General features: G+C 36.6%; 1 long non-coding RNA gene across 2 annotated transcripts; it reads left to right on the top strand.

Annotated features, from left to right (window-relative positions):
• Positions 1 to 6,428: 6,428 nt before the first annotated feature.
• On the top strand, positions 6,429 to 15,860 carry LOC112532379. 2 transcript variants are annotated; one of them, XR_003075068.3, is made up of 3 exons: positions 6,429 to 6,679; positions 8,786 to 8,970; positions 15,750 to 15,860. It is a non-coding gene; the product is annotated as an uncharacterized LOC112532379 (long non-coding RNA). The 2 variants fall into 2 exon arrangements; XR_003075067.3 differs by having other exon boundaries at positions 8,786 to 8,998.
• Positions 15,861 to 16,094: the final 234 nt, after the last annotated feature.

The raw sequence follows: 16,094 nt of genomic DNA, 5'->3' as shown, positions 1-16,094 counted from the left end.
ACTCCACAAATGTTACATCAGCAGAGGCCACTCAGCAGGAAAAACATGAATCACAAAATTGTAGGGTTTGGAAGGGACCTCTGGAGATCATGTAGTCCAACCCCTTGTTAAAGCAGGTTCCCTACAATAGGTTGCACAGGAAAGCATCTAGACAGCTCTTGAATATCTCCAGAGAAGGAGACTCCAGGCAGCCTGTTCCAGTACTCCACTATTCTCAGAGTAAAGAAGTTTTGTCATGTTCAGATGAACTTCTTATGTTCCAGTTTCTGTTCATTGCCCCTTGTCACGTCACTGGGCACCGCTGAAAAAGGCCTGGCCCCATCCACTTGACTCTTACCCATTAGATAGTTATAAGCATTAGTAAGACTCCCCTCGTCTTCTCCAGAATGAACAGTTCCAGGTCTCTCAGCATTTTCTCATACAGGATATGCTTCAGGCAGGCCCCAGTCATCTTGATAGCCCTGTGCTGAACTCACTCTAGAATTTCTCTGTCCTTCTTGAACTGAGGAGCCAAGAAGTGGGAAACAAGATTTTCACTTCTTTATTTCCACAAGTGAAGTCACTGATAAAGCTGAGGAAGATGGTCAGACATTTGCATGACATACAGCTTGGTATATAATTAGCAAAGCGAGAGAAAGCACTCAAAACTAAATGTACTCAAATCATATCAGCCACCTCCAGCAAAAGGTACACAGAACAAGGCTTGGCCTTCTTTTCAATCTAGATAATTCAGGTTTCCAACATTTCTAGAAGTGCAAATTTCTCTTGACAGTCATAAATTCACCTTAAGAGTGATAGAAACTAAAGAAAATTTGTCACTCTGCCGGGTTTTATTTCACTTGATAATGCATTGATACATATATAAACACAAGAATGAAAAGCACATTTTGACATTTAAAGCCATCCTAGTTGGCTGTCTGGAGACATGAGAATGCTGCAAATTTTTAAAATATCAGCAACTTCTAATTAAGAAGTAAAATGGGATTCTTACTGAGTAAGAACACACGTAGCTTCTCTCACACAAACAGAAAAATGAGAAACATTTGGCTAGCACTCATTTTTTTTCTAGCCAGTCACTTTCCCAAAGAAGCAGCTGTGACTAATGTCACTTTACTCTGAACATAGACTTTTCTTCTCCACAGCAACAGTCTAGTATAGAGGCTAAATTTAACAGTGCAGTCCTTGTCCCCCCAGTCAGCCTGGTTGTTATGGCCAAGGCCTAGTGCATAAAATGAGGTGCTAAAGACCTTGTCCTTGAGACTAATAACAATCAAGGTTTCACCATCAGTGCTCAGACACCCGATAACAGACACTTGGTTCAATAGAACCAATTCTAAGTTGTATGACTATGAGTCATCTTACCCCATAAATAGCAAGCATCCTAGGAAGCCTTTCAAGTCTTCTTGCAAGCAGCTGGTGGCACACCAGAATCTCCCCTTGAGTAGGGACACTTCTCAAGGTGTGCAGAGATTCACTCAGGACGTGGTGATGCCTTGCTGACAGATCCTCAATAAGGGATTTATTGTTTCTAAGCTATACTATCTTCAATAAGATTTGATCTTAGAATCATTATGCACCTCCTACCCTCCGTATAGCAAATAGTCAAGGATATCTAGCCATTTTGAAACTTGTTAAGCCACAATGTTCAAATTACCAACTTGTATCTGTTTATATCCATAAATATATCTTTATGCCTTCCTCTTACAAAGGAAATGTACAGTGGTTTATTCTCCTTCTGCAACACTAAAGCACCAGACTGAGATCTGGATGGTTATGATTCAAATCTTGGCTCTGAAAACAGCCACTTCTCTAACTTCAAGTGAATCATTTAACTGGTACTCTTCTCTGTCTCTGAACAAATCTGTATAGTCAACATAATCCTATTTACTTCCAGCTGCACTTTACAAGTAGGGTTGGATAACGTGGATACCAGAAATAATCTAGGGCTGTGTAAGTTCTTTGGAATCGTAAGTTCACTGTGCACAAAGAGTAATAGACATTACTGAAGCTGCCTGAGCTTTTGAAGGCTTCTAGTGATGCTCATGCTTATGGTCTGCTAAGGTGATCATCATAAAAGGATAGCTGGAAGCTTCAGTGTTATGAGCACTCATGTTAACAACCTCATCAAATACGTATTAAAAGTTCTGTAGGAGGAAGTTGTGAACCTTTCTTCCAAGGTAAATTCTATAAGAACATGGCAATATAAGGACATCTTGACAGTATGTGGGTATCTTGACTGTAAGATGGATTTGACATAAGTTTCCAAGATGTACAAATACGATGGCTTAGGAAAATACCTAAATGTGATCAAAGAGGCCAGATCAAACACCAGGGTTATCCCCAAGGACACAAGGAAATCAATAGCAGCAGAAGAGAGCCAAGTCTTCTGTCAAGGAAGCAGTTCTGAGAAAAATGCATGAAATAAAACAAAAACACTATGAAGAAAAATGTAAGTGGATGACCACTGCCACATTTTGCCTATTTTTGTTTTCTTGTGGCTCTCATAATCACTCTATCTCATAGTAACATCTACAAGAGAGACATTTCCTTTCCCGCTCAACATTCTGAAAACCAGTAGTCATTGTGATGCACAGCTTGATTCCAAAAGGGAAACCAGTGTCATCTTTTAGACCATAGAATATGTCAAGAAGAACAAGGAGCAATTATACTCACAGCAAGAATGTAATCACCTAGGTTGATTTCCTCATATGAGGAAATTATACTTTTGGCAGAATAATTCCCTCCAAGAGCTTTTAGACATTGGCAACTCATCCATGAAGTCCAAAGTTCTTCTTGTACAGATTTCTATGTTTTCTGAATGTAAGACATTTATGAATACTTTTACCTTGCACTGTTTTATAAAAGATGAGTCTGAGTTTCACTGTACAAGACAGGCAAAGGAATTACGGTTTTAAATACTTGCTTCACTACTTACTATAAGCTGACTCCTGAATGAAGTGGTTCATAAAACTTAGGATGCTGGCAGAACCCCCATAAAGGAATTAAATGGTAAATTCAGCTGCCTCTTGTTCCACTATTTGTCTACTATACGGTTGTCCCAAATCCCTGTTCCTTCATTTTCGTTGCTGTGCTGCAATTTAGCACCTTAAGCCCATGTAGTCACGTTATAAACTGGGTCACATAAAGGTCAAAAGATCTCCCTTCTTTCAGGGGAGGTGACGTCCTGCACCTGGGCTGGGGCAATCCCAAACACAGATGCAAATTGGGTGGAGAATGGCTTGAGAGCAAGTGGAAGGCCAACAGTATCCTGGGTTGCATCAAGAGAAGCATGACCAGCAGGTTGAGGGAGGTGATTCTGCCCCTGTACTCTGGTCTCGTGAGACCCCACCTGGACTATCATGTCCAGTTCTATGGCCTCCAACACAGGAAGGACATGAAGCTTTTGGAGCGGGTCCAGAGGAGGGCCACAAAGAGGATCAGAGAGCTAGAGCACCTCCCCTACAGGACAGGCTGAGAGAACTATGGCTCTTCAGCCTGGAGAACAGAAGGCTCTGAGAAAACTTTATAGTGGCCTTCCACTACCTAAAGGAGGTCTACAGGAAAGCTTGAGAGGGACATTTATAAGGGTAGCGACAGGACAAAGGGAAGTGACTTTAAACTGGAAGAGGGTAGATTTAGACTAGATATTATGAAGACACTGGAACAAGTTGCCCAGAGAGATAGTGGATTCCAACCCCCCACCTCCCCTGAACCATTCAAAGCCAGGCTGGATGGGGGTTAGAACTAGATGATCTTAAAGGCCCCTTCCAATCCAAACCATTCTATGATTCTATATTTTCTTCTTTGTTTTTGAATCTCCATCATTTTTATGTTCTAGTTTCATAGTGCCCCACTAACAGTCACCCTGATAAAGATGGCGAGGCAGCAAACAGAAGCATAGAGCTGATAAGTGCTCAGCCTGGTTCCTTTGTTGATACCTGTATTTCTCACAGCTTTTCAGAGTCGTCTGAAGCCACTTGGACACAGAGACAATTTCATAAATCAGAAGCCATAATCTAATCCACAGGCAGAAATTTCACTCTATGGAAACCATACAGCTTTTTCAGGAAAGGTGGCTTCTACTCACAGACTGTATCTCAAGAAGATAAAGCTCAGACAAGGCCCATACAATGGCAGCATGTCAAGAAGTCTCTGCTTGCCTCTCTTTAAGCCAACAGCAAGTAACAAATCTCTTTTGTCAGCCTTGGGTTGTCTCATTGCAAATTAGCTCTCAAGAAGAGAGAAGCAAGAGAAAACATCCATGGAGGGATGGGGTGGATTTGTTTGTACAATGACTTTTATTCCACACAGCAATATGGAAATGAAAGATAAGGGTGTCTATTACCCAGAGGCTATAGAGTTTGTACTCCGAGCACAGGCGCAAATCACATTAATGCAAACAGGTGCTGAGTACTCTCAGCCAGAGAACACGATTTCTGCATTTACAGCGTGGTACATGTAGGCAGCAAGCACTTGCTATCTACTTCACTTTTGACAACTTCAGGGCAGTCTATTACTGCATACACTCGGAGAAAACCAAATGGATCAGAAACAAATTAGTTAATTAGCTGAAGCTACTCACAACACCATTCAACAAGTCCTAACGTGTATCAGTATTAATGCAATGCCTCAGTTGGACCACCAGAACACAGCAAGCCAAATATATGGAGGTGATGACATTTTTGGTTAAACCTCTGTAAAACTATTTTTAAAAGAGAACAGCAGCGAAAGAAACAATCTAATGTGCACCAGTGATACTGCACAAGGGAGGGGGAAAGCGGCTAAGAAGAATCAGACATCTCCTGGGACACAAGACAAGCATTAGGTATATCTTTATGCCTTAGATGCTAAGATACTGGGAAGGGATGGAATAATTTCGACTTGGTTAAGAGCTTCATGTGGCATTTACAGCAGCTCTGCCTGTCCCATGCAATACCTGAATGGATGACATCAGGAACACACAGCTTCAGCCCCCAGGATCTCACGTACATGTTCGTTACAGCTTCTAAATGCCAGAATAAAAGATTGCTACATGCACTCAGAGTTACACTCAAACACATCACACACACACACACACACACACACACACACAAAGCCAAACTCACAAGGACTGGCTCTCCTCAGAGACAGACTGTAGACCTTGAGGCTTCTTTCAGGGGCATCAGTGTGGACTCAGTTGCCCTGGCAAAGCCCACAAAGCATCAAGCTCTCTTGTGAGAGCTCCTCATTGCTGTAGGGTTTCTCCCTTTCTCAATGTTTCCCTAGCAAAGGAAAGCCCCTTATATCTTGGGATCGACTGCTCTGCTGCTGGCTGGGCCAGCTCCAAAGCAGCTGCTCTCGACAACTGCTAGTACTAGTTCTACATACTAGTATTTGTCACTGTTTCTAACAAACTCTCCTCTGGGATGTCCCTGTTCCACCAAATATTTATTTAGGGCTGAAGTCAGATCACAACAATTTGGTGTTTCTATTTATTAGCTTACTCTAACTCACATTTTGCCAAATCCTGTATTTTCTGATTAGAACATAAATGTCCTGTTCTTAAGGACTATATCCTTTCTAAATCAGTATCTGGATGCTAGCTTAAAATATATATTTTTAATATACATGTCCCAGTTTCCTCCATTACTGGCTATCTCATTGATTAATAAAGATTTGTGATCCAAACTCCTGTTCAGCCTTACAGCAGCGAGCCAAGCCTGGGTGTGAAAAAGTTTTATACCTGCTCGTTATTGAGATTTAAGATAAATAAAAAATAGCAGAACTCTCATTTTTTAAGATGCAGAAGTTACATTGTGCCATTTACTATATATATCAACAATAAACAGGTTCATTTCTTTTAGCCTTGTTTTGCTTCTTCTCTTGCAGGTTCAACTATACAAATTCTTAAAAAACTTTAACATCACTACTTCTCTCCAGTGTGAGAGTTGCTAAAAAGTAATTTCTAAATAGTTATTCACTTCCGTATATATCTAAAGTAGAAATCACACAGTATTTTTACTGTTGAAACATATGTAAGACATGATTATTGCCTTGTGAAGTCAGAAATAAAATTCAAATAAGCAAGGTGAAGATATTTCTTTGATATTGTACAGTCCACAGTCTAGTTTGTACATAGTTTATCAAGTGAATTAGGTTTTAAAGAGGGACTAAATATAGACTAGAACAATTATTATTGTTGAAATATGGCTTTTAAGTGCTTCTATTTACCCAAAGTTGCCATTTCATTTAAGTCATTTCTATATCTCCGTGTACTGCCAAGTATATTTTTCATGCCTTAGAAAAATATCTCACAATAATAAGGAGACCTTTTCACAGATCCTGCAAAGTTAATTGGAGCGAGGTAAGTACTAAAGTTAATTGAAGCAAAGAAAGCTCAGTACCAAGGTGAAGTCATCTTCACTTAGGGTTCATATTTAGTGGGCAGTCAACCTAACAACACTACTAAAGGGAATAAAATTTGGTGTGTCAGATTTAATGATTCAGAAAGTAGAGAGATAGTATTAAAATGCAGTACAGGTTCATAGCCTGAGAGAGTTTATGAGCCTTAGGTTTTATTACTCACATTCGCCTATATGATTGGTTGCTGTATATTATAATGCAATATTCAGACGTTCAGAGCAAGGTTGTGACACTGCTGTATAAACCTTGTAATGCAAAAGGATTTAGCCTCCACAAGGTAAGTCTTCATACACATAGTTTCAAGCTTTTAAAGATTTTATGAAACATAATCTTACATGCTGAATGAAGGCTCAAGAAACAAGATCGTGATCACCTTTACAAACTGGTTTGGCTTTATTTTTTTAATTCTTTACATTCATCTGAAAATCTAAATCTGGCATAGTTAACTCTTTCTCTAGCCCCTCCCTACATTACAAGTCTATTGTTTTCTGTTCCTACTTGTAATCATGTATTTCTCTTTCTTCAGTGATTCTAGTATGGCACATTTGGTCCTTTCTTCTTTCTGCTTGCCCTATTACAGATTAAGCTTCATTAATGTGTTTGATTTCTACAAATTCCTACCACCTTTTTTCAAACCAAATCTCTGTGCTTCTTTAAGCTTAACATACTGCATTTAATTAAAGGATAATTATTGTGGACCATCTTGAAATTGCTGCCTTTTCAGAGTCTATTAAAAACCCTTAATTTATACTAGCGTTAATATCTTCAGATACTTGATTAAATAGTAAAGAAAGAAATGTCTGTTCTCATATAGTGAAATGGTAGACTGCAGATAAGTAAAAGCAAAGAATGCCAAGTTTCATCTTCATTATACCATGGTGTTTAGGACTGTGCATTTTCTCTCTAGCAATGAGTTAATCCCTTTACTACCACAGTTTTTGAATTTTGCAGAAAAGTAAACATCCTAAAGGACAGAAACAGCCTCTGAGAAATGACTAAATAAATATATAACAGTACATAAACTATATGAACTATAACAGATTAATGAGCAAAATCTCAATAACAAACCAAGAAAAAAAATCAAACTGGTGGAAAAAGGATTTTTAACTGTTCTTAGTAGAAGAAAAATTATTAAGCACACATGTAAGTCTTTTTTTCTTCCCTTTATTTTTTCACATGAAGAACCTAGTGCTCTTCCCCCAGTCTCTAACAGTCTAAAATGATGTCTAGGTAATTTGGCTATGTGTCAGAATATGGGCAACAGTACAATGCAAGTGGATTTGCTTTCCTTCCACCCTGTGCAGAATCACCACTTCTCTACTTATCTATCTCAGAAAACAAGTTTCTGTTTTTTGATAGTCAAATTTTCAAATTCCATGACAGCAAAAATATTGGATCGTTGCTAGAAATCCCACTTTCTGATGATGGAAATTGAGTCATTATATAACACAAAAGGCCATAACCTCATTAGTCCTATGATCAAAAATTTCCTAAGTGAAGCACATTACAGGTGTCAGCCAATTAATCATCACGGGGGTTTGGCCTTCAGAATTGCTGAAGAACAAAGCAGTGAGACCTCCGGTGAACATTACAGAACTTGATAGTTTCATCTTTATTGTGCATGTATTTGGCAAATGCAAACCATTCTATCATTGCAAAACAAAACAAAACAAAAAACGACAACAACAACAATAAACTATTGCCCATGCCTTGAAATGTCCTGACTATTCTACTGCAATAGTGCTATACTTGTTCCAGTCATGTCAATAAAGATCCTGACAGCTCTTAAAACAAATTTTAACTTTTTCTTTCTTTCTGTTTTTAATTTTAAGAGTAAATTAAATAAACATTTAAGCATGTCTTCATGAAGGGCAATTTTGGAACAGAAATAAGTTAAAAAGTCAACGTATTCTCCTGGCTGGATTACTTCCAACAGTTATTATTAAAGCAAGATTTGAAACAATATCTCATTCTTAGATAGCAGAAAAGATTTTAAAATTTCAAATATATAACTGCTTCAAATTTGACATTTATTTTTTAAAGAAAAAGCACTTATTCACTGGTTTGGTGATTCACATTGCAATTCCTCCACTGCTTTATATATGTTATTCTTGGAACTATACTGATGCACAAGTGTTAAGCAACAATAGACTTTTCAGCATTATTAAGATTCTCAAATATTTTAGACCAAATGCTTAGATTTCTTATCACGTACATTTATGTCAATAGGTATCCAATAAAAATACACATATTTTTCAGTTTTTAATTTATTTTGTAAAGTAAAACAGATCATTTTACTTCAAACTAAATGAAATTTGTATTTGATAGAAAAACATTTTTTCTGAGTTCTGAACATTTTAATGTTCCTTCCCTGCCCTGAAAGACAATGTTCAAGAAACCCCCAACAGTGAAATTCTGAAGCGGTACTATTTCACGATTTCACAACTTGAGAAGCACTCAAAATATATGGCACTGGGAGCTGTGTGAGTACTGAGGCACTATACAGAGACAGACATCAGCAACCACTATATCCCAAAGTGATTACAGGAATGGAAACTACTCTTCAAGGTAACAGTAATGGAAACTACTCTTCAAGGTAACTGTAAACACACACTCACAAAGCAACTTTTACTTTGGAGATTATTTTAATACACACATTTGAACAGTGGAATAAGATACCTTATCCTGTTCTGAAACTACATATTTTTTCAGACATTTTTTGAGGTAAATGACCACCAAAACAGTATAAAAACCCTCTGATTTCTCAGAAAGAAAAAGAAATACATTTTAAAATATCTACACTTTGATCAATATTCATTCTCCTGTTTGAATTTAACCATCTAAATAATTAAGTACTTAGATATACTACATACTGTATCAAAACCTAGCTACTCTGTAAAATTATCAGAATATATACCTAATGATGATGAATTATTAACTACGGATTTGATTGTATAAAAGTTTAACGCTTTTACTGACCAACAGTGTCATCATTTTTCTTTGGAATTTATAAGAATTGATGTGCAGCTTCAATATCTTGATATATACTTATTAAATAAATACTGATAAAATATGACCTAGTTAATTAATTGTTATTCATTGATTATTAAAACATCATTCCTTAAATTCCAGCAAAGAAACAGAGCTAAGCTGCTTACTAAAACCCAGATACTCAAGTGAGGCATTCTTCCTCTTTTTCATATATGCCCTACTTTTATGAAGATGCAGTAAACTTCAATATATTCAAAATATCCTCCCTCCCCTTTCTACTTTCCTGTTCTGTCATCCATTTATAAATCTCAGAGGAAAAATCAGTTGATGATCTGTATCTCCAAGCTAGCATTCAATTACTTTCTTCCCTCTAGATTACTTGTCAGGAGAAGCATTCCTGCAGTGCGTATCTGAAAAAGTTCTTCAAACACTGATCAAAACACACAGTTTACAGGCAGCTGCTTACAGTCCCACTTGTGTGATCCAAAACCATGATATAGGTGCACATTCCTCACTAGTACAGCATTTTTTTCCTCAGTTCTTAAAGCAATCACTCAGTTTCATTCTCTTCACAGGTAAAGTGGGTTTACTTTTATGGTAAAATATAGCATCCTGCTTTTAATGGTTACTTTTTATGAGGAAGACTGACCTTATTATAAAAAAAAAAAAAAAAATACTGAGGACCCTAAGCCTGCTGAAATGAAATAGAAATAGTTTCTTTTAAACAATGGCAAAATTTATGTACTGAGTTTCTGACATTTCTGTTTTGAAACCAGCTCCACATGCCTGGCAGAGATATCAGGTTTTAAGAAATCAAGGAACAGCAAGGAGAAACAAACAAACAAACAAAAACAAAAAATACAAACAAAATAGTTTGAAGACAGGAAATTGCAGAGGAAGCTAATTCTGATTCAGCCTTGTATATGCTGTACATTATAGATACTAGGAAGTCACTTTTTCCTCTGGGATCTGTTGTCACTAAATCTTCCTTAGGTCTCAGACATGACAGAGCAGGTAAGACCAAGTTTAATGTAAGATACTTACTTACAAAGGGAAGTGGTGTTGAACCACCCACCTGCCCTCAACAAACCCTGTGCTGTGTCAGTGGGTGCAAACCCGTTGCAAAACTACATTTACTTCAGAATATCGTGTAGCCAAAAGCATGGCTATATATACTGGTGTGATTACAAATATATCTCTAAAAAAAGGAGTCTGGGCTCAAGGATCAGGGCTGTTCTCACTTGCAGCTGGTCTAAGAATAATACAAAGGCATAATGGAGTTCCTTCCAACTGAACTATTCTACTCCATTCTAATCACCAGCAGATAGAAAACTGGCTATTGCTTGATCATCTAAATGAGTAATGATCACCAAGCATGCAGGCCTGTGGAGATGTACATGTGAGCGTTATGAAGAAATGTCGTGCACTAGGAAAGGCCAGCATCTGACAGCTTTTTCTGCTTTTGATTTTTATTTATTTATTTTTACACCAGTAAGAGAGGTTGCAACAAAAAAGAACTCTTTCTGATATTGTCAACTCTGTACCAGGCAGAGATCGGTAGCAGCAGAAAGCTATCTTTTTCTTCTAATAGCTTTTCTGGCATACACCAAAAGAAAATCTGAGAAAAACAAATTGGAAAGAGCTGGTAGAATTATTCGTAATGAGTTATTACTATAACACAGCCTAGTGTCTTCCCCTCATCTATAAATTCTTAGGGCTAAATAATTACTGTCATTATATTCTTTCTCATGTATTCTAATAAGAGTATGGACATGTCAGGAATGGCACGTGATACTGCTTTGAAGCCTACTGAAGCCAAGTTAAAATTATTTCTTTTAAAATTGCTACTATTCTTTGGAATACCCCTTAATGAAAGTTACATTACTTTGGGAAACAGAAGGAGGACATTGAGCCACTAACATATAGAAGGTATATTTATCAGAAGAGAGACTTAAAAAAGGTTTGCATTAAGACATTCCTCAGATTAGAGTGAAAATGTTTGGTCTTCCACATGCTACACTCTGTTCTTCTCAGTTGTAACAAATAAAAGGGAGAACAAAGAATGACTGTTATATGTTTCATTATGGAATCAAATATTTTACCTTAAACACTGGTAAGCTCAGTTTTAGAAGAACAGGTCCTGTAACTATTATTTTTTTTCCTTTATGATCACTGAGAAATTTAAGGGCACAGCATAATCTTAGACTAATGTAATATGTAGTAAACAAACACTAAATTCCTTACGGTTTGTGATAGTGCTTTCCCAAGTATCTACCATTCCAAAAGGAAGTCATGGATTACCTGTGAGCATCAGGATGTGTAATCTCTGGCCAGAGCAGTTTAGTATTTCATCTACTATAGGGCTGACTTCACTAGATGCAGACAGAAGTACTTCTCCCCTTTAACAAGCATTCCCAGGGAGCATCTGTCAGAACAGAAAAACAAGTGGGTTATTCACTAAGATTTATAGTTAGTAGTCATGTAATACCCAATAGGAAATAATTACTTATGCAGCACAACAGCTGAGCATGGAATTCTAAAAGGGCCTGCATAATTGACCAATAGCAGTATCTGAAATAACACTGCTTAGGAAAAGATTAATTTAGTCTCATGCAACAGGGCATAATTCAGCCCTGTGGGCATCAGGAAGGCATGTTATCTTATGTCCAGCATTGCAGATTGGACTTAGTGGTATTATGGGATATGCCTGTTTTTTTTTTTTTTTTTCTCTCTGAAGCACATAGTATTAGTCATTGCCAGAGGCAGAATATCAAACATTTATCTGCACCTATTTCCTTCATAATGAAGGACTAATTCAATTTTATAACAATAGGAAAGTCTAGCAATGAGTTTGGGATCAACTAGAAAACAGCGTCCTGGAGGCTTCTGCATGTTACTCTAATAAGTGCAGCAGCTTGCCTTGGCTTGCTCCCTTACTGGGTTTAGAGTTTTGACATCTACCAATGCAGTAACCTTAGCAGATCTTGAACGATGCCTTATATATTTATTTAAACATAAACTTCAAGTTCTGTGCTCCCTTTTAAAGGGCTAAGAAGGTTGACTTACTTAGTGACAGTGCAGGGTATGAACGTATTGTTTGCTATATCCATAATACCCTTATGCTTTGAAACCACATTCTACTGTGATTTTTCTATATAAATCTCAACATATGACTAGTTTAGATAAGCAAAGTTTGTTCTCTCTTTTGAAAGTGATAACAGTATTACACAACTCTGAAAGTTAAGCTACAAAATGCTTTGCCTCATATTCTAACATGGGACTGCTGCAAGATTGTGTTATTTGAGAATGATGAAACTTGACTAAGAGGACAAATTTCAGCTAAGCTGCATCTAAGCCTCAGTGAATTAAAGAAAAAATAAAGGGGTGGTGGGAGGGAACCAAACAAAAGCATTTGGCACATTTGCCTCTTGAAAATTAGAATTAAATACCTTATGATTTAAAAATGTAAACTTCTTTTCTAATAAAGAAATCTTTCCAGCTTTTATGTTAACTTTGGGAACAACTTTGTGCCTTCATCATCTATGACCCCCAAGGATGTTACCTGACATCATATTCACCAGAATCAATAAATATAAAAGATTGCACATGCAGTGAAGCTAAACATGAAAGAGGCAGAAAGAAATTAGTATTTTTTAAGGATGTCTATTTAATATTTTATAAGTTTTTAGGCAACACTGAATTATAGCAGAGTTGCAACTGTACTCTTTCACTTATATCTTATAGCACATACTTTTAAATTTCATTTATTTCAACATTTTATAATAAAAATAATAACTGTACTTATGAGTGTAATGAAAATTATTAAGGCATTTAAAATTTTGCCAAAACATGCAATTGTTCAGTTCTATATACATTTAAATAAATATTATTAAGAATGGAAAAACTCTCAAGCACTACATCTGAAATTTTAGGAGTGCGTTTTGAAGAATGTATGCATTCTGCATCAGAATTCTGCTATCCAACATTCACATCAGTTTCTACTTTAAATTCACAGAATAACAGAATCACAGAATGGCCGAGGCTGGAAGGAATCCTGGGTTGGGTCATCCACACCAAACTCCCTCCTCAGTCAGTGTGGCTCAGAAACCTCTTGAGAATCAGGAAAAAAAAAAAAAAAAAAGAAAAACAAAACAAAACAAGAACAACAAAAAATCCCACAAGAATTTACTTTAAAATGAGGAAGAAATTATGTTAGTGATATGTTGTATTTTTTATCCATTTTTGATCTCCTCTGATCTCCAACTTCATCATTTTTTTCTTATTAACTCATGTTGAATTATGCATTGTACTGGACACTGTTATAGAGTGTAGTGCTGTATATGGCTTCCTATATTAACTCTAACCAAAATTAAAATATATGTTTCACAAAGACATTCTAAATATGACCCTCTAGTGCTTTACCTGAAGCCTGTCTTTTGTCTGGCATTCTCATTTCTATTTATTAATTTGCTACAAAGTTAAGAATTCTGTCTACATTTATTTAAATAAAGAAAATGCAAGGAAAATCTCAGAAAGGTTACTGTTCAGGATTGAAAAAGAAATCAAATCCACTTTGTTTAGGTATTCTTAAGGAAAATTCCTTGCTACTTTACAGGTTTGCTTGAATAACAGCCTCTGCAGTCATGCTCAAAACCCTGAGATCCATTCTGCTTTTGCTGCTTATTCTTTCTGTAAATGTATGTGATTTTAGGCTGCCGTAATTCAACAAGCAAATGCTCCCAGTCAGAAGCAGCTAAGTAGCTATAATACCCCCTGCACTTCAATCTGTAGGCAAAAGTGGCAGGAGATTTCTTTGCTTATTTTCTGATTTTCCTCTCACAGTCTGACATACTCAAAATGAGAACAGAACAGATGATTTACTCCTTACAGTTACAGTGCTCCTGAGTATTTTTCATGCTACAAGTTGTACAGCTTGCTGGCTCCTACAAGTACAGCAAGCCTTTTGAAGATTCATCTATTGGTATGACATATTTTCACATTTATACAAAAGGATTTAAGCATATTTGTCTGCCACAGTAGAAAGTTTATAACTGCTCAATCAGAAATCCAGAAGAGTTACCCTGTCTTTCTGAGATTTCCAGAAATGCCCTGAGGTTTTTGTAAATCTTCAATAGGAAGTGCATGAAAAAAAAACCTTATGAAACTACATCAGCACTTCATAATCTCCTGTGTCATTCCAAAAATATCAAGTACTTCAGTATCTTATAGAAGGTTATCTTTTTCTCATCTATTGAGATGAAATCAGCTCATTTTGCTAATTTGAAAGACAAAATTTAAGAGCTTCTCCTGAAAATTCTAGGAATCCTAATATAACAAAAAATATAATGCATACATTTGTGGATGACTGTAGAAATCATAGAACTGAAGGGATTGGAAGGGACCTCAAGAGACCATCAAGTCCAAAATTCCTGCTAAAGCAGGTTCTCTACAACAAGTCACACATGTAGGCATAGGAGACCACAGCTGTTCTGGGCTAACAGTTCCAGTGCTCTGTCACCCATACAGTAAAGAAGTTTTTCTGCATGTTAGTACAGAACTTCCAATGTTCAAGTGAAGACTCTCTGCCACTTTTCTTCTTTCTGAAAATATCTACTATTTGTTACTCTGAGTTTGCTGAGATCCTGATAGTATATATTTAGACTATAGCAAACTTTCATACATAAACATCCAAAATTGAATACACAAAGCCCAAACCAGAAACTGAATGCCTTTGTAAACTAGTGTAAAATAATGCATAATAGATGAGAATAATTTACGTTATTGCATGACCAAATGTTAACGTATGTATGGAATTTATATCAAGTATGAATAATATGAGTATACGAAGTATGGCAAAGTTTAGACTTCAAATAAAACTACTTTTCCAAATTCTTATTCGCTTACTTATCTGAATTTTCAACACCCATAATTTTGGTTCTTAAACACATCACTGTTTTATTTTACAACACAGCATTTGTTACATTTCTGCATTTGAAGATGTCTGTTTTTCAGCATCTACATACAAAAGAAAGAGTTGGCAAAAGTCCACATGAACACCTTTTAGGAAAGAACTGTTATTGTTGCTCAATGTGTTTTGTATTTTTGCACATTAATGGATATTCTAAAAGTTATCGGGATTAAGTGCCATCAAAGTTAATGGCCTCTTTTTATAAGACTTTATCTTTTTCATTTTAAGATGTTATTAGAATAATAAAATTGGTGCCTGGTGGGCTGAAAGCAGACTGCCATTTAACATATTTAATGACCATCTGGAGATCATTTTATTCAAAGTTTTATTTTGTACTTTCTCTTAAGCACTTTGTACTTCTTAAGAAGACCTCATTTTTCTTTTCCAGTTTGGAAACGTGACTACCTACAAACTCAAAGGCCTCCCTTCAACATGTCCATCTCTTTGTCCCTTGCTTCTTATCAATCTGTTGTAACCACCACAAGAAAAACAGCTGTCACTTTTTCCAGCAACCGTCTACAGAGAGCAGACCTGAGGGCTAAAAGACAAAGCACCTGGTTTTAGGCTGGGAGAACCGCAAAAAGCAGAAAAGACAGCATTCAGTGCTATTTGCTTAACTTTACAGGTGTTTCCTTAATCCAAGTCGAACTTTGAGAGAAACAGGCAGTATTTAGCAAATCCAAAGAAAAGACAGGACTTACAGTGCTTGTGGAGAGCTCTGACATGCTCAGGA

This window comes from Gallus gallus, chromosome 4 (genome assembly GCF_016699485.2).
Source record: "Gallus gallus isolate bGalGal1 chromosome 4, bGalGal1.mat.broiler.GRCg7b, whole genome shotgun sequence".
Taxonomy (NCBI): domain Eukaryota; kingdom Metazoa; phylum Chordata; class Aves; order Galliformes; family Phasianidae; genus Gallus; species Gallus gallus.
This window is presented reverse-complemented; position numbering and strand designations above follow the sequence as displayed.